The sequence below is a fragment of the Rutidosis leptorrhynchoides genome, chromosome 4 (genome assembly GCF_046630445.1).
Source record: "Rutidosis leptorrhynchoides isolate AG116_Rl617_1_P2 chromosome 4, CSIRO_AGI_Rlap_v1, whole genome shotgun sequence".
Taxonomy (NCBI): Eukaryota; Viridiplantae; Streptophyta; class Magnoliopsida; order Asterales; family Asteraceae; genus Rutidosis; species Rutidosis leptorrhynchoides.
This window is the reverse complement of record NC_092336.1, coordinates 132,050,944-132,075,097: the sequence shown is the minus strand read 5'-3', so window position 1 is coordinate 132,075,097 and position 24,154 is coordinate 132,050,944. Positions and strand designations below refer to the sequence as shown.

At 29.5% G+C, this 24,154-nt stretch overlaps 1 long non-coding RNA gene across 2 annotated transcripts; it reads left to right on the top strand.

The window, feature by feature from the left end:
- Nucleotides 1-11,277: 11,277 nt before the first annotated feature.
- LOC139844429 (uncharacterized) lies at nt 11,278-13,725 on the top strand. 2 transcript variants are annotated; one of them, XR_011757948.1, is made up of 7 exons: nt 11,278-11,560; nt 11,793-11,928; nt 12,223-12,323; nt 12,802-12,861; nt 12,956-13,031; nt 13,164-13,328; nt 13,476-13,725. It is a non-coding gene; the product is annotated as an uncharacterized lncRNA (long non-coding RNA). The 2 variants fall into 2 exon arrangements; XR_011757947.1 differs by having other exon boundaries at nt 12,758-12,861.
- Nucleotides 13,726-24,154: the final 10,429 nt, after the last annotated feature.

The following is a 24,154-nucleotide window of genomic DNA, read 5'->3' as shown; positions in this document are numbered from 1 at the left end:
TCATTCTGTATTTATTTTTCAATAAGTTACCAAATTAAAATATCGAAAAATAACTTAACTACTTTATGTTTAAAGTATTATAAAATATCACATACAAAAAGTTGATTGAAAAGATTATAAAATACTCAAATACACAAAATATATAATAATATCACGTCTCGAAAACTTGTTGTATATGATCATATTAAATGAAATTATACTGGTTTTCAAAACAAATAAGAGAAATCTTTCATACATTAACAATATAATACTCATACTAAAATTTTACACAAAATTATTATTAAAATTCCTCGGGCCAGATATACGGGTATGCAGGTCGTGTATACGGGTCGGGTAAACGGGTTTGTATCCAAAACCATACCCGAACCCGAAAAATTTCTTGTAACCATCTCCATACCCAGTCCATGACCCGACGGAGTCGGGTCAGACCGGCCCAATTATAACGGGTTTCGGGTTTTCCTATCGGGTATGGGTCATTTTGCCATCCCTAGGTGCTGCTGATGCTTGTAGATTTCGCACCATATTTTCTAGAGCCGCTACTCGAGCGCGAAGTTCGTTGATTTCTTCTATTACTCCGGGATGATTGGCGGTTCGGACAAGGGGATGAATAAGATCTGAAATTCTAGATATTATATATTCGTGACGGGATATCCTGGAAATGAGGGTGAAAATAGTGTTTCGAATGGGTTCGCCGGTAAGCGCTTCAGGTTCTTCGCCAATAGGGCAATGTGGTGGGTGAAAAGGATCACCTTCTTCACTTCTCCATTGATTAAGTAGACTATGAACCCACCCCAAATTCATCCAGAAAAGGTGATGACTAATTGGTTGGTTCATTCCGGTTATGCTGCCGTTGGAGCTCGAGGAGTTCGAGGAATCAAGTGAGATATCCATATTATATGTTTTAAATAGGGTTTGATATGAAATGGGTGTTGGATATTGAATGATATATTCGTCTCCTTGAATATGTATATATAGCAACAACAAAAAATTCCATAATTTACGGAGGAAATTTAGAAAAAGTGTTAGACAAAGTCTATTGGGATAGATATGATAAGATATGATTTGTCTTAATAATAATGGAAGTATGACTTGTCGAGATCATAAAATGATAAGTATGTAATCTAATAATCTTTCGATTAAAGACTTTCAATTCGTATACTGTGATAACCCAATGACATTTTCCGATTTGCAAACGAATGCATAAAGGCATAAGGCATATAGGTACGTGATATAACAGAGAGTTACATACGTTTGAGTGTGAGTAGTAACAAATATAGGAGTTTCAAAAATCATGGATAATATTTCATGTAATACATATGTAATACACAAAACCATGATAGATGACATAGGAATGTCAAGAATTTCAGAAATCATGGTGTCGCATTTAAATGCGGTGGCGTAATTGGATAGTACTTAGGAAAATTCTTAGATTGGCTTGGCATTCTAAGATAAGTAAAGTTTCTAAAGTATAGTGTAGCATTTAACAGTTAAAGGCAACAATTAAAGGCATTATGGTCAAGGAAAGTTGTAGTCCTACATTGCTAGGGTACCTAATTGTATAAGGCACACATAAAATGCAATCCTGGTTCTCTACAACAACTCTGCTCTGATACCAATCTGTCACACCCCCAAATAGGGCCTAGGGTATTTGTGACTAATTATATCAAATCACAGTTGTATAAACGAGAACGACTCTATATGAGACATTTTGAATAAAACATTTATTAATAAAACAGCGGAAGCATTAAAAGTTTTACATCAAATTCAAACTGAAATAATAATAGTAGTCTTAATGTAAAGTAAATGTAATGAAATGAAGACTCCATGTAGCAGCATTCAATTCATCAAGTAGCAGTCATGGCAATTATCTTATTCGTTATCTGAGACAAAACATGCTTAAAGTGTCAACCAAAAAGGTTGAGTGAAGTTCATAGGTTTAACAAAAAGTTTGAGCGTTGTTTTAGACCACAAGATTTAGTTTGTAAAGTTGATCTCGAAAGATCGAAAGAAATAGTTATGCCAATTCGTGATATTTAAACTAAACGATAGTATGCCCCATGACAAGTTAGTTCTACTTGTCGGTTTAATTTCATTATCAAGTAATACAAAGACATAGTCAAATGTATCGGGGACGTTACTCCCGATAGGCCTACCCCCAATAACCTAGCATGCCGAGCACTTAAAAATATCACTGTAGGGACTTTAGCCGAACAAAGCCGGGTATAGCATAGTTTAAGCAGTTTGGTACTTGTGTCTAAAGTGTAAAAAGTAAAAAAAAAACAGCATGTGTCTCACCCCAAAAGTAAGTAAGTTTTGCTAGCAATAAAGAGGGGCTATGAATTCACCTTAAATAGCAGTTGAAGTATTCCACGCAAGAAAGGAAAGTAAAGCAAGTAAGTGACCGGGATATCAACTAGAAGTAGTTCTTCAAGAGAGAAATGAGAGATTAGGGTGCAAGTTTGAAATGAGAAGTGTATGTGGTATTTATAGTTGAAAATGTTAGGTAAAAAATAAAATAATAAAAGTAGTTTGTATTTTTATTAAAAGTAAATCTTAAAAGTTAAAATAAGAAAAAGTAGTTTGTATTTTTATTAAAAGTAAATCTTAAAAGTTAAAATAAGAAAAAGTAGTTTGTATTTTTATTAAAAGTAAATCTTAAAAGTTAAAATAAGAAAAAGTAGTTTGTATTTTTATTAAAAGTAAATCTTAAAAGTTAAAATAAGAAAAAGTAGTTTGCATTTTTATTAAAAGTAAATCTTAAAAATTAAAATAAGAAAAAGTAGTTTGTAATTTTATTAAAAGTAAATCTTAAAAGTTAAAATAAGAAAAAGTAGTTTGTAATTTTATTAAAAGTAAATCTTAAAAATTAAAATAAGAAAAAGTAGTTTGTATTTTTATTAAAAATAAATCTTAAAAGTTAAAATAAAAAGTAGTTTGTATTTTTATTAAAAGTAAATCTTAAAAGTTAAAATAAGAAAAAGTAGTTTGTATTTTTATTAGAAGTAAATCTTAAAAGTTAAAATAAGAAAAAGTAGTTTGTATTTTTATTAAAAGTAAAATTTTAAAGTTAAAATAAGAAAAAGTAGTTTGTATTTTTATTAAAAGTAAATCTTAAAAGTTAAAATAAGAAAAAGTAGTTTGTATTTTTATTAAAAGTAAATCTTAAAAGTTACAATAAGAAAAAGTAGTTTGTATTTTTATTAAAAGTGAATCTTAAAAGTTAAAATAAGAAAAAGTAGTTTGTATTTTTTATTAAAAGTAAATCTTAAAAGTTAAAATAAGAAAAAGTAGTTTGTATTTTTATTAAAAGTAAATCTTAAAAGTTAAAATAAAAAGTAGTTTGTATTTTTATTAAAAGTAAATCTTAAAAGTTAAAATAAGAAAAAGTAGTTTGTATTTTTATTAAAAGTAAATCTTAAAAGTTAAAATAAGAAAAAGTAGTTTGTATTTTTATTAAAAGTAAATCTTAAAAGTTAAAATAAGAAAAAGTAGTTTGTATTTTTGTATTTATTTATTAAAAATAGATATAGTTTTGATTTTTTTTATAAAATTCAAAAAAAAATTGTTTAATACATTTCTAAGAACATTTAACATTTTATTTCTATATTTGTTTAATTATTAAATACGAATTTTATATAAAAATTATTATTATATTTAGTTTTTATAATTAAAATTAAAATTTATGATTATTACTTTATAGTTTTTATTAGTTTTATAAATGTTATAATATTATTTATTATTTAGTTAATTATATATTCTATTAACTAAATAACAAAAGTAATATAAATATTATATATATATTCATTGATGTAATTATGTTATATTATATAACATAACCTTATTTATAATATTTATAATTATATTATTTATTTTAAGCGTACGTTTATTCGGTCAACGTTAAATTTATTCGTATATAACAACTTTAGGTATTTTAGTAAAATCGGAAGTCGCAAAGTGAGGGTTGTTATAAAAATGATTTATTAACATATGTGTTTAATAATTGGAGAAATGAATATATTATTTCGTATGTGATAATTTAAGTAATGATTTTTGTGATGAATATTTTGTTTTTATTACCTGTACTTTAAGTAATTATTTTGTTTAATAATTATTCAAATTTCACCATTTTTGTTCGAATTTCACATTTTTGTTCGCCCGCCTTTTTTTTGTTTGTTCGAATTTCAACTTTTTTGTTCGAATTCCTTATTTTTTGCTCGTCCGCCACTTTTTTTGCTCGAATTTCAGTGTATTTTGGTGTATTTTGGAGTTCTCAGGGTTCTCACACAAAAAAGTTCTCATTTGATCCCTTTATTTTATATATATATATATATATATATATATATATATATATATATATATATACACACACACACACACATGTAAATCTATATGTATATATTAAATTATAATTGTAACACCCGCGTTTTGGGCCTAGATTAAATGACCATTATACCCTTGGGTATGGTGTAATTAGTGATTTTAATAATTATATGTTTATAATTATTTGGTTGTTTAGTTTAGACCAGTTTGTGATAAGGGTCACAGAACATGTTCGTTTGTTGAATTTGGACTCCGTTAGGGCCTCCTAACGAAGTACGAAAGAATTCAGATAACTGATAAATACCCGTGTGTGATGGGGTATTGTGTATTAACTTAAATATGTAAGCTTGAGATCAACCTTTTCTCTCATTTTCTTGAACCTTCCAAATAAACAACCCGTACCTAATTTCTCACTACTTGAAACCCTAATTTAATCTAAGCTAGAATTGGATCAAGAGACTTTAAGGAGTGATTATTATCTTACTTGTGATCATCTAATCAGGTTTGTTTACTTGAATCCATACTTTGATTGTTAGAAAAATGGGTTTTTGTGTTCTTGAATAGAAGTGTGCTTTTTTAGCTTGAATCTTGTTGAATTGTGTTTGTTAGTGTTAATTGATGTTAGAAATAGGTTGTATATATGTTTAGTAGCTTCCATGTGCTTAAAATTTGATCAAAAACACTCAAAAATCGAGTTTTGGGAGAAAAATGCTCAAAATCAGCGAAGTAGTTCGAAACCCAGTTGCTACAGTATTTTGCTACAGTACCGAGTTGCTACATTGTCACTATTTGCTACAGTACCGAGTGGCTACAGTACCGAGTTGCTACAGTGTCACTGTTTGCTACAGTACCGAGTTGCTACAGTGCCACTATTTGCTACAGTACCTTTTATGAAATTGAAACGGGCGTAACTTTCAAAACGTAACTCCGTTTTTTATGAATAAACTATCGTTAGAATCGTAATAAAGAATACTTTTCAATGGTGAACTTTTAAGAAACTAGATCAAACTGTTTTTGGGTCGGAAAAGGAGTTTTAGTGTGTATGTCGTGTTTTGCACGCACCTGTATGCCATTATTGAATGGAGTCATGATGTAGACTCATAAAATTATGAATATATGGTGTTATGACCTAGTTTATAGTATGATTTGATTATACTATTGATTGAGATATGTATATTGACTTCGTTGTGTTGTTCTCAGGTGATAAGAACAAAGAAGAAGCTCAGAGGTAAGATAACTGAGCTGTAGCTGGTAATCGGTGAGTGGGATTATCTCCGGGTGTAGTATAGAGTAGCAAGTTGTGCTACTATGTTATACTGTTTTAGTTGATATGCTTAGTAGATATGTTGTAATAATGATCATTGTAGAGTTGTCATGCTAGTCGTAGGGACAGTTGTTCGTAGTGGTAGTTGCTTAACAGTTGTGTGCACAAGTTATAGTTGCCTGTTGGAACCTATTGTTGTTAGGTTCAGCTCAGGGAGGTCAACCTTGTTGTGGTTGGGTCCAGTTGGCTACTGTTTGTTGAGTATAGTGCTGAATGACGCATCACCTGCGTGTGGATTTACTATACTGGAGATTCAGTAGTAAGGACTTTCGGTAGACGCTAGACTGATCAGCTAGTGTTCGTGTGCTCGTACAAGCCGCCGAGTCTCTAGTTGGAGCATAGTTGCTAGTTGATTGTTGCCAGTTGATAGTTACTAGTTATTAGTTGTCAGCTGCATGTTATTGATTGTTGTAGTTGCTGTAGTTGTACAAGTTGGTACTGTATGCTAGATCTGTTAGATGATTCCATTCACTTAGCCTCGTGCTAACCCCCCTCACCTCCTCCCTTGCAGGTTTTGGATATTAGTGCTGGTAGGGACGGGCGTCGGGATGACGATATGTTTGACAAGACGAACTCTGATGTCTTAACTTTTATAAATATGTAACTAGTTGTTTAACGTAACAACGGTGGTTTGTAATAAGTAACTAGATAATGATTTGTGATAATCATGTTTGTAATTAACTAAGGGTATTTATGTGAATTAAGTCTTCCGCTGTGTTTAAAAAAAAAAAAAAATCAGGGTGTTACAATAATGAATAATTAAATCAATTGAAAATTACACCTAAGCAAATACCTTTTTGTTTTATATATATATATATATATATATATATATATATATATATATATATATATATATATATACTAGGTTTTGAGCCCGTGCGTTGCACGACTACTCAAAATCCGCTTTGAATAAGTCACTTACTTTAATTTTATGACGTTTAATCTACATTTTCAAGCAATTTGTGGTTGCGTTTAAGGGAGACATGTCGACCCAATAGCTTAAGTGTGGTTAATTTGAGCCCGTACTCTATTTTCAATAAGTCATAGTTGTTAAAAAATGACGCATTTCTAGTATGTTAGTATGTTTCGTTGGCAAAACGGGACTATAAAATACATATGTGTTTCATATTGCGTGTAGTTGCAACAACAAAAAATTGCTCGAGTTCTATCAGATTTAAGAAATCGGTTGAATCTAATTATGTAATGACATAATTTTACTAATAGGAGTAATACGTTACTATTCCCTCAAAATTAGTATTAAAAATTGTTTGGTAGTTTTTCTTATGATTTTTCTTAGGACATGTGTGTATGAACAAATGTCTGTAGGTTTTCAGATTATCGTAGTAGTATATAGGAGTATAGATGAAATATGAATTAAATTGTGTAAAATTGGGTTTAGTGAATTTTTTAAATTAAATGGGTAGATAGTTTTAGTATTTAAATTGGGTATATATGATATTATGTTATTTACTTGGGTAAATATGTGATTTTAAAGATTGATAAGGGTATATATAAAAAATTGTGACATGTGAAAATTACACTTTGCTTAATATGCAATATTTAAGGAGCTAATGACATGTAAGCTAATTAAATCTCTCTTATATATATATATATATATATATATATATATATATATATATATATATATATATATATATATATATATATATATATATATATATATATATATATATATATATATAGATAGATATATATATATCCATAAATAACTTTCAACCACAACCATATATCTTTTATATATATATATATATATATATATATATATATATATATATATATATATATATATATATATATATATATATAGGGTGTGGATCTATGGAGAACCAAAGGTAGTAGAGAACCCATGGAACTAGTGCAGATTCAGTCAATCTGCTGCACATTGACATATATTTTTTTTTTCCAGTTTTTTTTTTTTTTTACAGATCGACTTTTTTCTGTTTTTTTTATGCAGATTGAGTCAATCTGCATTTTTTTTTTTGCAGTTTTTTTTTTTTTTTGCAGATCGTCTTTTTTTCCTGTGCAGATTGAGTTTTTTTTACGCAGATTGAGTCAATCTGCGTGCAGATTGACGTTTTTTTGGCCTTTGATTTTTTTTCTGTGCAGATTGACTTTTTTTTCAGATTTTTTTTTTCCATAGATTGAAGCTCAATCTCCACATAGATTGAAGTTCAATCTATGAATTCTCTACATACTCAAGTTCTCTAGGGATTCTTTCACTATATATATATATATATATATATATATATATATATATATATATAGGGGAAGGATCCTGAGAACTCATTTTCAGTGAGAACTTTGAGAACTCACGCGGTCGAGAAAAAAACTTGGAAGGGCGAACAAAAATCATCCAATTCCAACAATTATTTTCACGGTTGAACAAAAACCGTACTGTTCATCTTCCCCAAAATTATAATTTTCTCAGCTTCCATTGATAACTAAATGGAGCTTTTGAAAGTAATTATTTGAACAATTATAATCAGAGTGTTTATATTCCATCAAATTCAAAGTATGCTTCTGTTACAAAGATCCAACATGTACACTATTTTTATTTATTCAAATATGCACTGTTTTCTTCTCGTTGATTGAGAGCATGACGTTCGTCGCCGATTACGGAGATGCCATCGGTTGGTGAGTTAATTGACAATGATTATCAGGAATTTAATGGCACTTTATGAATGCGATTGCTTATTTATTACTCCGTATTTGTTCGATTGTGTACATGTACACATTACAGAGAACCCAAATTTGTGGGTAGTTTTCTTACCAGTTAGTGAATGTACAAGGCAATGGATATACTTCATCTTTTTTAGCACATGAATTAAGTTGTTTTATTTAATACAATTTTAAAGTTTTTAGCACGGATAATAGATACTCTGTTTTTTAGAGATGAAAAATAAATGCATCTACTTGCATCTTATTTTGTAGAACTTGTTCGAATTTCATCATTTTTTTAAAATTTAACCCGATTTAGAGTTTAGGATTTAGGGTTTAGGGTTTACGGACCGTTCGTGTAAAAAACTCATTCTAAACTCTAAATCTAAACCCTAAACCCTAAAACCCTAAATCTAAACCCTAAACTCAATTTGATGAAAATTGATGTAGAACGGGTGTAGAACATGTGTAGAACAGGTGTAGAACAACATTTTCTACATAAAATGTAGAACCAAAACAAAATATGCATCTTTTACAAATTGTTCTAATTGCTACTTTTTTTTTTCTTTCTAATTGCTACTTTTTTGTTCTAATTCAAAAAATTTTGTTCTAATACAAAATTTTTTGCTCTCCCTTCTTTTTTTTGTTCTAATACAAAAATTTTTGCTCGCCCTTCAAATTTTTTGCTCGCCCTTCTTTTTTTTGCTCGAATTTGACTAGTTCTCAGGGTTCTCTCTCTAAAAAAAGTTCTCATTTGATCCCTCTACTATATATATATATATATATATATATATATATATATATATATATATATATATATATATATATATATATATATATATAGGGGCAGGATCAATGGGAAAGTAACCAATCCGGGGGAAGCGGGTAGGGATGGCAATGGATCGGATATGGAGCGGGTGATGCCGTATCCACATCCATATCCATTTAGTTTTTGTTCATCCATATCCATATCCATATCCGTTTAGTTTCAGGTCATCCATCCATATCCATATCCAATGGATTAAGCGGATTAATGGATATCCAATGGATATTAAAAAATTGTTATAATATTTTCTAATATGCGATAAAAATAAAAATTTAGTATAGCAGAAATAAATATAACATGACATATTTAAAATCTATCCATAAGAATGTGTAATCTTTGTCGAAGATATAACAAAATTTGTTAAATTTTACTATAAAACATGGATTATGAAAAATTAAACATGAAAATTGTAAATTTATTTTATTAGATATGCGTGTTTTATTGTAATATATTATAGTTATTTCATTATAACGTTGAAAGCAAAATATAAATTTACGGGTAAATGAACTTCTAATAGTAAATATATAAGCATATATCTATATTTATGTATTTGTGTATGTATTTCGGGTTGTAATGGATATATCCATGGATGAAACTTTTCATCCATGTCCATATCCATATCCATTTAGGTTCATCTATATCCATATCCATTTAGGTTCGTCCATATCCATCACGAAGCGGGTGGATCGGGTGGATATCCACCGGATCGGGTGGCCATTGCCATCCCTAGAAGCGGGGGAAGTAAATTTTTTTTTCCGCTTTTTTTGGAATTTTTTTTCGGCATCAAATCACACGAAAATATGAACATTTAGAAAAGACATTTCGTGATGAATGTTATTATTTAGGCGGGAAACGATCGACAAAAATAACATTCAAGATAATATTGTTCGTGAAGAATGTGAACTTTTTTTTTCCATGTTTTGTGAAGTAAAATTTAGCCCGATTTAGAGTTTAGGGTTTAGGGTTTGGTGTTTTGGGTTTATGGAATAAACCCAAAACACCAAACCCTAAACCCTATACCCTAAACCCTAGACTCTAAACCGTTCGTGTTAAAAACTCAATCTAAATCCTAAATCTAAACCCTAAACCCTAAATTTCTAAACCATAATATCTAAACCCTATAAGCCCTATAAAACCTATAAACCCTAATATCAAAACCCTATAAACCTTAATATCTAAACCCTAATATCTAAACCCTAATAGCTAAAAGCTCAACATACGCTCGAAAAACACGATAATTGTTATATATTACTTCTTCGAGCGTTTTCCCCCCAAAATAAAAACATTTATCACAAAGTGTCTTTATTAAATGTTCATATTTTCATCCCATCTATAATGTTCGTAATCAAAGTTTTTTCAAAAAACGAAAAAAAAAATTTTTGCTTCCCCCTGATCGGTTACTTCCCTCTTGATCCTACCATTATATATATATATATATATATATATATATATATATATATATATATATATATATATATATATATATATATATATATATATATATATATATAATCTATAATCTATCTATAATCATCAATCAATATCAATAATCAATAATCATCAATCAATCAATAATCAATCAATCAATAATCAATAAACATCTATAAATCGTGAAGTATTATCCAACGTGTCAGTCCTTAATTACCCCTTAATAACTTTTGCTGACTTGTTAATCCCATACTTGATCACAATTAACACTAATTAATCTACCTATTATCCAAGCTGGCACCTTAACGCAGACAATCAAAACACACCGATGCAAAAAAAAACCTATGTTTCTTCTCGTACTCCTACTGCTCCTCTCCGATCCATCTCTTGCAAACCGAATACCTCAATTGGTTTAACCGAAAAACATATGGATATATGATTCACAATCAATCAGACGCGATTGATAAACCAAAAAACCAATCGCCATGAACCTTTCATCATCTCCCTTCGATCCAAAAATTCCATCATCGATTCTGTCTAACCAGGTATGTAAGTAAACGTGCGTTTTAAAATTCAGTTGTTCACATGTATACATGAAAACAAATAAACATCTATAAATCGTGAAGTATTATCCAACGTGTCAGTCCTTAATTACCCCTTAATAACTTTTGCTGACTTGTTAATCCCATACTTGATCACAATTAACACTAATTAATCTACCTATTATCCAAGCTGGCACCTTAACGCAGACAATCAAAACACACCGATGCAAAAAAAACCCTATGTTTCTTCTCGTACTCCTACTGCTCCTCTCCGATCCATCTCTTGCAAACCGAATACCTCAATTGGTTTAACCGAAAAACATATGGATATATGATTCACAATCAATCAGACGCGATTGATAAACCAAAAAACCAATCGCCATGAACCTTTCATCATCTCCCTTCGATCCAAAAATTCCATCATCGATTCTGTCTAACCAGGTATGTAAGTAAACGTGAGTTTTAAAATTCAGTTGTTCACATGTATACATGAAAACAAATTGTGTTTTCTGTTGGATTTAAAATATTAGGGTTTGTATTTTAGTTTAACACTCAGATTTATTATTGTTAAATCTGATTCTAAAATATAATGGCATTGCATATTTGTTGTGTGCTATTGATTAATAAAATTTAATCGTCTGATTCAGACATGTTTTTTTTCTGAATCTCGCAGATGATATAGTATGGCTACACAGTTGATAAATTACATGTCAGACATACAGAAGGATGGATTCGAAATTCAGGAAAGGAAAAGGTGATCCTGTATAATATGTTTCAAAACAGGTATGCCAATAGCATACCCATTTGAGGTATGTTTTCAATATACCTTTGCAAAATTTCATCACTTTAGTTGCAAAAGTAGTGTCAATTTGATGACTATGTTCCAGACACCTGCAAAATAAAACTGATGAATTTCATATAAAGTTTTCAAATTTTGTCTTACATATGTTAATAATCTATTTCTAATCAGGAATCAATTTCTAAACAGGATAGACAACCCAGGCTTATTTGATTTGTGTAATCCTGCTGAGGTTTTGTTCAATTGTTGTCCAATTGTAGTTAATTCTGAAATAAATGATTGATTTATCATTTTATAATATTAGCTCGAAGAGAAGTGGTAAAGGAAAGAGACCTTGAAAGGGTGGAAAAATATTCATGAAAAGTGTTGATCTCGGATTTAAGACTCCTAGAGAGGCTATTGAAGGTATGTTTATAACCTCTTTTTATAGCTACTATGTACTATATATGTTGGTTGTTTGTATGTTATATTATTATGATACAGAATTGTTCAAGCTACTGAGGTTATATGTGGTTATAGGAATGTTATTAGTAAATACTAAATGTGGATCTTCTATGATATCTTTGATAATTAGAGTACTTTTTTTAGTGAATAGAAAGTAGTTCTATTGTTGTTGTGAATGTTGTATAACTTATCTCACATTAACAAGAGTTGTTGGTTCTTACTTTTACAATTTACTATGACTAAACTACTACGTAAACGTTTGATCTTTTTGTCAATTTACTGAATATCTGTATGATATTTATGTTGACAATTTAGGTTTGGTATGAACACTTGTGTTGCTTTTAATATATTGATCAGCCTGAGAATGTGATGGGTTAAAATTGCCACCTTTGCAGATTGTTATCTCAGATAATGCTACAATGTTATCTTCTATGTGCAGATGACATTAGAAGTCAATTTTTACAGCCGTCAATATATATTCAACAACCGTTTAATCAGGGTTTGTTTACCTTCACAGTTTAATATCAGTGTTATATAATCCCTCAAAAAAAAATTATTATGTTTGTATATAGATGAATCATTGTTTGTTGCAGTTGCAGGTATCCACCTTATCAAATTTCTACCGCTTTTAAAATATTCGTGTCAATAAAATCGAATCCTTACATCCAGGTAACTCAGTTGCATCACTTCTATGATTATGCTTTCTAATTTGTCACTACTTTTGCGTACATTATATTTTCTTATTACTTTTCACCATCGAGTTTCTAGAGGTCAATAACTGAAGTGTGTTGCTTCCACCAGCAATACAGGCAATCAAAGGAAAGAGTGACATATTTCAATTCCGTTACAACAACCCGTCACGAAAAGGATTTTCTGAATTCATTATTGACATGATGTTCGACAATATCCTGGTACAGCCAACAACAATTTCTACACCCACATTAGAGAACTAACTTACCGAAGAAGGTAAAAGTTAATATCAGTCACATAATTTTATTGAATCCATATAACATCATGGACAAGCAATATATCCTGATGATCCATTTAACACAACTGGGTTATATTTATTTTTATCTCTATAAGTATAAAACGATCTGATGGTTTGTATCGTAGGACCTCTTGGATCTGGCTAATTACGCAAGTGTACGTGTTATCAATGGCCTGACCGACTATAATCATCCCTGTCATATCATGTATGATGTTCTCACAATGATCGAACACATTGGTCAAATTGAGGGAACCAGTGTACCGCAATCGATTTCAGTGGAGGACGATCTTGATTAAGCTGCAAAGAAAGTAAAGGTTTAGTTGATCGCATGGGCAACGCACGGACTCTTAAATCTAGTATGTATATACATATATATATATACATATATATATACATATATATATATATACATATATATATATATACATATATATATATATATATACATATATATATATATATACATATATATACATATATATAGGCATTGGTTCATCTACATTGAACCTTAAAATACATTAGGGTAGGATGCCACTCATTTATTGACAAGTGTACACTAGAAATGAGGATATATTCCATACTAGCCTTTAAGAGCTCGTGCGTTGCACGGAGGGCCCTATAAAGACTAAGTATAAGATTGGTAGAAACAGAATAAGTAGTAACTATATATATGTATGACCGTACCACTATATTATGAAACATTTTGATCATTAATTGGACCTTGTCATCATGTAATCCAGCATCCTCAAATGCCGAGAAAGCATCAGCAAACAGCACTTCAGCTCACTGTACAAGTTATTTTAACCATTAAAAAATTCCCATAAGAGATACGAACAGCAAACAAACTGATACCAAACTCAAAAACAAACTTGAAAGAAATAATCAAGGCCATAAAAAGAGATAAAGATACCTTATAACTGTAATATCCAGCAGCATAATCATCTGTTAATACCACACACGTCATCATGAGAATGTAATAAGGATATATGGTTATTGCAAATCATTTGGATACAAACAATAAGGCTAAAACTCCGAAGGAACTTGTCCCCTTCGCTTGAAGGAATTACTTGAGTTTTTCTACAAAACCTCCGATCAACATCATAAATCGATTCAGGACTCTCAGGAACATGCTTGGTATGCAGCTCCAGGTCCACTGTTGCACTACTTAGTTATATTACAACATATAAATTTAAAGGATTAACCTATTTACTTCTTTTGTGCAGTGACAAAGATCAGTGTTCCTTCAAGCGAAGGCGTACAACAACATATAGTTGTAATGTATTCTAATGGTATGAAACAAATATAGACCAAATACTATTATGTTCAAAAGATTAATGTTATGTTAACCTGACGAAGACCGAGGCTGCCAGCACGGAAAGTTGTAGCAGCAAAAAGCAAGATATATCTTTTGTATAATTCTAAAAAAAATAATAATAAAAAAAAACCTGACCTTAACATTTGCAGCCCGAACGACGGATGAAAGCAAACCACCAACCTTCATATCGATAGGCAAACACTTTTCCCTCGAATCCATATTAATATCAAAATCAAACCATGATAACCTCTGCAGCCTGAACAACTGATCAATGTACCGATACACGAAAAAGACAAAATTTTCATTATAATCCACCTAATAACATTCAGAAACACTGATAGATCACTCATTAAATAGCGATTTATGTAATTTTACAAGTTCTTAGTCAAAGTATAGTTTATAATTTATTATATCATGTATATATTATCCTATCTTCACACAAAGTAAGCTAAAACAGATCCTAGGGCGTGCATTCTATGTAACAATGATAATGTATCTAATCTTTACACAATTACATAATATTATATATCAATAATTAGTATTATTTATCAATATCAATAATTAGCATTAAGTGATTTAACAGGAGGTGTCAATGCTAATAAGTAGTAACTATATCAAATTCTATAACAACAAAAGTCAGCAAAAAAGAAAAAAAGGAAAAAAACTAATGTTTCAAAAGGAGCAAAACTACATAGTATTTCTTAAGTCATAAGGAGCAAACTAATTAGTGCATTAAACTTAAATAATGCAAGTACTAACGGAATTAAAAATAATTAGTAATATAAACCAGACTATATTATTAAAAAAATCTTAAGTTATAATTAGTCATAATGAAATACTAAAAGTTATGAAAACCACAAATGTTACAACACTCTTTTAAGATAGTACGAAATCCAAATCTAATCATAAATATGTAAACGGGGACAAGGTACCTTTGTTGTTGTATACATACCTTTAATATATCAACAATATTCGTAGTAACATTACAGGGACACCAACGTTGATAGAATACGCAATTCAGATCTATAAATTCAGTATGTAAATGGTTAAGGATAGCCACCTTTGTTGTATATTTTTTTAATATCACTCTGTAAATGGGTAAAGATAGACACATTTTTTGTATATACCTTTAACATCAACTCCAACACAACCACTATATTTATATATAGCACAAAGACAATACCTTCAATTGACTGTTGGATAAAGTGTGTTCTAATATCACATGAGTTCAATTCTGAATGAATGCCTTGTGATGTTTCTGGACAAATGTACCTGCAGCATGTCAAAAAAAAATCCATTTAAATGCAAGAAAATAAAATAACATTAAACTCATTACAAAGCTATACTTCACATATAATACAATAACTCATTAGAAAAACTCTTACCGACCAATGAATTCAATTCTGAATGAAAGCCTTGTTGTTTCGGGACTCATGTACCTGCACGGAATCTCTAAAAAACAACATATTAAACAATATGTGCTTGCGTTACCCATGATGCGCGAATAACTAACTATTTATATTTTTTCAAAACAAACTTTATTACTTATTAGATTTATAATTATATATGCAATATTTACGATGCTTGCATCAACGAACCAAGTAGTACCCGTACACTATGTATATACAGAAATAGATAATAAATTATACCACGGTGTAGATGTAAATAAGGATTCATATTAAAAATGACTCATACACAACTATAATGAGATATGTATAGTCACAAAAGGTATAAATCAGTTCATTCAGTCAAATAAAATACCTTATGTAATTATCGAATACTAATTTCAGTTATGAATTATATCCCAAATCTAGTAGTTAGCGGTGTTGTAAAATATATTATCAATGAGTTACAAAAGAGATATGTGGTGATGGCAAGTAAGGCACAAGATTTAATAAATAAAAACTTACCCATTGCTGCACCATACACATTCTAATAATAGTCGAATGTAGTCGAGCTTTTGTGTCAGAAGAGTAATTGCTCAAAACCCCTTGCTGCTCCTTGTACACACTTGCTTCTGATCTTTTCACAACACTTGCATTCAAACTGACTATATTAATTATTTACCTTTTCCTTTGACCTCTTTTGATAGGCCTTGCATCTAATTTCACAAAACATATATCGACTTTTAAAAAACAACGATTTATGGCCATTTTTTCTACTAAATCCTTAACTATTTAGAATCTGAAAAACCTGAAATATCTCACTATCTGATAGTTGGCCATTTTATCTGTAAAATCCATAACTATTTGGTCAGGAATTCAAACATCTCACTATCATTAGATTGAACACTATCATAATCATGCGTTAAAAAGATGCTCATATTAAACAACTTAAATAACATTACGCATACCATAGTTAAAATATATGTACATTAAGTTGGATTAAGCCATGATCTAACAGAAATAGTTAACATATATATATCCCACAAATGATATTTGTCTAAAACATGGCTTGACACAATGTCTTTTCAAACATCATCATATGTTAACCTGATAAAATGATACAGTGATTCAAAATTACACTACTAAGTCAAACCATGCTTTAGGTTACATTTATGTACCAGTTTAGACAAATCATTTGGAGTTTACTGAACTAAACTATATGATTCATTTCATATTAAACAACATAATCATTATACGTGAAAGCATGGTTAGAGACAGTTGAGCTTTCACAGTTAATAAGTTATTCTAAACTATATAACTAACCAATATATGACTTGTTTCGTTAAACATCATCAACTAACTGATCACAAAAATCATAAGACCTAATATTGAAAAATCAATAAAGAAGAATACCTTCTAAAAGATACACATTCAACAAATAATGAGTTTCAGAGCGCCTCTTTGAGTGTAGCAAACAAATTTTCTGTATCTGTACAATAAAGAGTCAGATTTAGAAATTTCAAATATCAAGTATTCACAAAAGACATTCACAAGATCGAGAAGGCTCGTATAAGTAACCAATATGAGAAAAAAAGTATACCAGGAGACAAAATGGCCGAATCTAGTAATACAGTAAAAATTATTGGTTATAAAATTGGTTATTAAATTACAAAATAAGCATTAAAAAATTATTTTCTAGTAAAAAAAGCATTAAAAAGATTATTTGTAAGCCGTAGTAGTTTCGTGTGCCTCCGAGACCCATTCAAAATAGGCCTTTCAAGCAAACATAACAGGTGACAAAATGGCCGAGTCTAGTAAAAAAGCTACAAATGGAAAAACACATCCCATTGAGGCATTTCGTCGAACACATTATGTGCAATACATACCAGTAGTTTCTTCCTGACTTCCTGTACTATACAATAAACTCATTGATCTAGATTACAATAGTTAATTCAACATCAAATTAAATCAAAAGGGATTATTCAAAATTAAAAGGGTCTACATACCTGATTGGAATTAAATCGCTGTTCTTCTTGGATTAATTTCTGGATGGTGAAAGAGAATGCCTTTTATATATATTGTGATAGAAAACGTCTGATTGCAATCGATTGATCCCAAAAAGTTGAATTGAAAGCCTGATTGAAGCAAGGTTTTTGGAGAAGAAAATAACGCTGATTTTGCTCGTTATCCAAATTAACATTGATGCGTTGTTTATCCCAGTGACATAGCTAGTTTACGTACCTTCATCGAACCATGGATATATCTGATTTAGTCGAGTAATTAGACGGTTACATAACCGCTTGCAGAATAAACAAATCCAACATCTGTACACATTGGCGATGGATTGATGATGAACACCCAAATAACGGAGATGGATTGATGATGAACACATAATCTGATTTGAAGAGGTTTTTTCTTAACCCTAATTTATCACGGTATGAAAAAAAAGGTAAAATGGAGAATTGAAAATATGCGTCTGTTTTTTGGATAAGAGAAGAAGAAGACATAGAGGTGTTTTCAGTGTTGTGGTATAGGTATGGGACACGTGTTTGCACTTAGTATTTTACGTTTTTTTTTTTTTTTTTTAAAAGAAAAATTGTAAGCTATGACACGTGTTTGTTTATTAGGTATGCAGATTAGGTAGTGACAATTAGGATGTGTAGGCATGCTTTATGTGATGTAGGGGATGATGATAAAGGGTACTTTAAAGATTGATTATTCATTTATTTTTATTTTCTATTTAACTAAAACAATCTGATACGTGGGATGTGGACTATAATTTAGCAACTTCTTCCATAATTATTGGATTGTTTATATTTAAATATTAAATATCATGACTGCTCGTAAGAATCATGAAGAAACGCATTGTGTGTTACTCATAATATTTATATATCCTTGGCTAATATATCAAACTAGTTGTGGAGCCCTCGCTTCGCGCCGGGGCTCCGTTTTGAATGCGAGTTAAAAAAAAGTCTTGATCTATTTTGTAAAAAAGAATTTTTTTCGACATCTAACATTGAAGGGTTGTTCCTTTTGTGAAAGTTGCTTCTTTTAGCGTTGGGTTTTTTTTTTTTTTTAAAGTTGGTTGATTTATTTTGTAAAAAAGAATGTTTTTCGACATCTTTTGATAGCATTGAAGGGTTGTTCCTTTTATGAAAGTTGCCTCTTTTATCGTTGAGGAAGAAAAGAAAAAAAAAGAAAAAAAAAGTTGGTTTTTTTGTAAAAAAGAATTTTTTTCGACATCTTTTGGTTAAATTGAAGGGTTGGTTCTTTTACGAAAGTTGCTTCTTTTATCGTTGGAGACCCAAAAAAATTGTTTTTACTGTAGCACAGTAGTGGCCCCTGTTGGTCCAACTGTTTGAGCGTAGCGTACATGTCGATAAAGCGTTGTGGGTGCTATTATTCAGTATTTTTGATTTTAGTATTGGGATGAACAATAATTTAGAATATAGAATATATGTATAAAGTGGAGGGTTTAATTTGTATTTTAATAGAAGTTATGAGGTTAGTTTTGTAAAAAGCGAAAATATAAATAGTACTATTCATCGCATATAAGACAAATTTTGTCTAATAGATAATACTAGTTGTGGAGCCCTCGCTTCGCGCCGGGGGCTCCGTTTTGAATGCGAGTTAAAAAAAAAGTCTTGATCTATTTTGTAAAAAAGAATTTTTTTCGACATCTAACATTGAAGGGTTGTTCCTTTTGTGAAAGTTGCTTCTTTTAGCGTTCGGGTTTTATTTAAAAAAAAAAAAGCTAGTAAAGTGGGGGTTCGATTTGTATTTTAATAAAAGTTATGGGGTTAAGTTTGTGAAATTTGAAAAAAATATACGTATAAAGTGGGAGCTTGATTTGTATTTTAAAAAAGTTAGGGGGTTAAGTTTGTGAAAATTGAATATTAGTATAAAAAAAAAGTTAGTAAAGTGGGGGTTCGATTTGTATTTTAATAAAAGTTGGGGGGTTAAGTTTTGTATTATAATAAGAGTATAAAGTGGGGGTCGATTTGTATTTTAATAAAAGTTGAAGGTTAAGTCTGTGAAAAGCGACAAAGAAATAGTACTATTCATTTCACTTTGCCTGTTAGATATAGGTATTAATATTAATATTAATGATTTGTATTTTAATAAAAGTTAGGGGGTTAAGTTTGTGAAAATTGAATATTAGTATAAAAAAAAAGTTAGTAAAGTGGGGGTTCGATTTGTATTTTAATAAAAGTTGGGGGGTTAAATTTTGTATTATAATAAGAGTATAAAGTGAGGGTCGATTTGTATTTTAATAGAAGTTGGGGGTTAAGGCTGCAAAAAGCGTAAAAGGAATAGTACAATTCATTTTACTTTGCCTTTTAGATATATGTATTAATTAATATTAATTAATATTAATAATTAATACAAGGTTACCTGAATTTAATAATGTGTACGAAATGCATTTTTTTTTTTACATTTGTTGTATCAAATGATATACATGTATACAACAATTATTTTGGTGGCTAATATACACACTCTGTATTTAACAATTTACAGTAAATAAGTAGTGATTTAATTTTCTTTTGAATTTTATCTCAAGCAAATAAAAGATAACCAATGCCTATGCATCATTGTATCAACTTTCTACATCACGCTTATCAAATTGTATGAATTGTGTATCATTTTCTAAAGTTATAGATTAATAGGAGAATATAGATAGATTTTTCATCGTTATGTAACAAATTTAAATGTTAATAGGTAGATTGTGGTGTATCATTGTATCAAAATTAAAATATTCTCGTGCATCTTTTTATCTCAATATGGTGTATCAGTATTAAATTGTAGAGCATGTACATGAGTTTTACAAATAATGTTTGTTCCACGGATCACTATTAGTGATGCATAGAAAGTATTATTTGAACGTAGAGCATGTACATGAGTTTTACAAATAATGTTTGTGCATCATTTTTTCAAGAATATTGTGTATCATTTTTCTGAATATTGTCTATCATCTATTAATCATAAAACATGTTTATGACTTTAATAAAGTTGAAATGCTTGAGATGCAGATGAATGTAATTTATTGACCCATTCGTTGAGTCCACATAAAAAAGTTGAAACTTTAAGAAAATATTCGTAAAGACTGTTATGCCCTTGATTAATATTTACATTTGATTTAAACAAGAGAAATAGCTTGACCGCTACGCTAGGCGAAAATTACCAAATCGTCCAATATTCATATTTAAAATGTAACATTTTTTTACTGTATCAAATTAAATTTTCATAAATAATTAACATATAACTCGTTAAAATGTTACTCATTAAAATTAAGATAAAAATTATTTAGTTGCAAAATAAAAATGAAATATCAAACATCAAACATATTTGCTACGTATGTTTTCTAATGTTGTGATAACAAACATTTTTAACCTCAAATAAGTAATATATACGTAGTATATACTACGAAATCAATAATATAGTCGTAAACATTTTTTACTAAAAAATTCACTCTAAGAGTTTGCGGAAACTAATAATATGGTCGCCTAAATTTTTTCACCAAAGAATTCACCCTTAGAGCTACAAAAAAGTATATACTCCGAATCAATAATATAGTCGTGTACAATTCTTGACAAACAAATTCATAAAAAATAATAATATAGTCGACTACGAATTTTTTTTCAAAGAATTCACCTTTAGAGGTAAAAAAATAAATAAATAAATAAATAAATAAATAAAATAAAATAAAATAAAATTGAAAGTTGAACAGTAAAATTGGGCCAATGGGGGCTTTCATTCCGGGGGTCAATAGATATTAGGTAATTACAATAAAACACTTTTTAAATATGTTTGATCCAACGGCTAATATAACTTTGTACTTTTTGTATTTTAAACAACTTTGTAGGATAACCAAACCCTATATATATATATATAGGTTTTTGAGTCCGTGCGTTGCACGGGTGTGTAAAAAACCGTGCAAAAAATATAATTTGCATTCATGTTGGTATTTAAATATCGATACTAAAAAATAGTAAAGTATAAGAATTATTTAAGAGCCCGTGGTGTCGACAAATTTTAAAAAATCTTTTGAGTTTAAGAGCCCGTGGTGTTGACAAATTTTCAAAATTCCTTTTGAGTTTAAGAACCCATGGTGTTGACAAATTTTAAGTGATTTTGGGTGGTGTTAATAACTTAATGTCTACAATTTGTTTTCTCACCATTAATATATTTTTAATATATAAATTATATACTACGTAATATTTAGAGTACATTGTAAATTTTTCATCGAACGTAACATTAGTAAAGTATAAGTTATATTAATTTAGAATTATTATATAATATTAATGCCATTGTAATTGTTGTTGAGTTTTCTAACGACCCATCCTAATCTATCTGGACGAATACAATACATTTGATTACATCGCGAGGTACTTGACCTCTATATGATACATTTTACAAACATTGCATTCGTTTTGAAAAGACAAACTTTCCTTACATCGAAAGTTGACGATATGCATACCATTTCATAATACATCCAACTATAATTGACTTAATAATAATCTTGATGAACTCAACGACTCGAATGCAACGTCTTTTGAAATATGTCATGAATGACTCCAAGTAATATCTCTAAAAATGAGCAAATGCACAGCGGAAGATTTCTTTCATACCTGAGAATAAACATGCTTTAAAGTGTCAACCAAAAGGTTGGTGAGTTCATTAGTTTATCATAATCAATCATTTTTATCTTTTTAATAGACCACAAGATTTTCATTTTCATTTCTCATAAAAATACGTCCCATGCATAGAGACAAAAATAATCATTCATATGGATTGAACACCTGATAATCGACATTAACAAGATGCATATAAGAATATCCCCATCATTCCAGGACATCTATCGGACATGATAAAAAAACATCGAAGTACTAAAGCATCCGCTACAACGGATGGGGTTTGTTGGGCCCAATAGATCTATCTTTAAGATTCGCGTCAATTAGGGGTGAACTAATTCTCAAAATTAGTGATGTTCCCTAATTCTTAGATTACCAGGCTAAAAGGGGCATATTCGGCTTCTATCCATTCAACCATATAATGTAGTTTCGATTACTTGTGTCTATTTCTTAAAACAGTTATAAAAGCGCATGTATTCTCAGTCCCAAAAATATATATTGCAAAAGCATTTAAAAAGGGAGCAAATGAAACTTATAATACTATATTTTGTAGTAAAAATATGCATACGACGATACCGAACAATGCAGGGTTGGCCTTGGATTCACGAACCTATATCATTTATATATATATATATTAACACACATAATAATATTTAAACAAGTTTATTGATTAATATTAACATGCATGTTATATTAAATATTCATATATTATTTATTATAATTATTACATATTAATGTTTAAAATATTCTGTAATGTATAATATTTTTATATTTTGTGTGTCACTTAATAAAAGTAACATTTTGTTTAAGAATATACAAGTATTTAATATTAGTATAGATATGTAATAAATATATTTTATATTAATAATATCTGTTGTAATAATAATAATAATAATGATAGTAAGAATGATAATACTTATAATAATAATAAAAAGGATAATTTTAATAGAAATACTTTTGTTAATAATAAAAATTTTAAAAATGATAATTTTAGTGATAATACTAATAATAGTATTAATAAAAATAAAAATAATAATATGTAATAATAAGGATGATGAAAATTATACCATCCTAATCATCATCGTCATTCGATTAACACATTTATTGCCATTGCCAAGTAACATCTTAATCGTAACCTTCATCATAAAATCATCATCATTCAAACTAACATCATCATCATTCTCTTTATCACTTTCATATCGTGATCATAACCGTAATGCTAACCATTTTATTTTCTTCGTTCTACCACATCATCCATCAAACAATCGTTACCATCATCACCTAATCTAACCATCATCATAATTATGATCCTAATCATCTCTATTATGATAATCATTATGCATCATTAACTTATCATCTAAGATAATAATGGTGTTGGATTTTTGAATGTAACAAGCATGCGAAGCCCAATTCAAAAGTTCAATGGTTACAGCCCAAGTGAAAACAGGAAATGTATATCAGTGTAGCAGGAA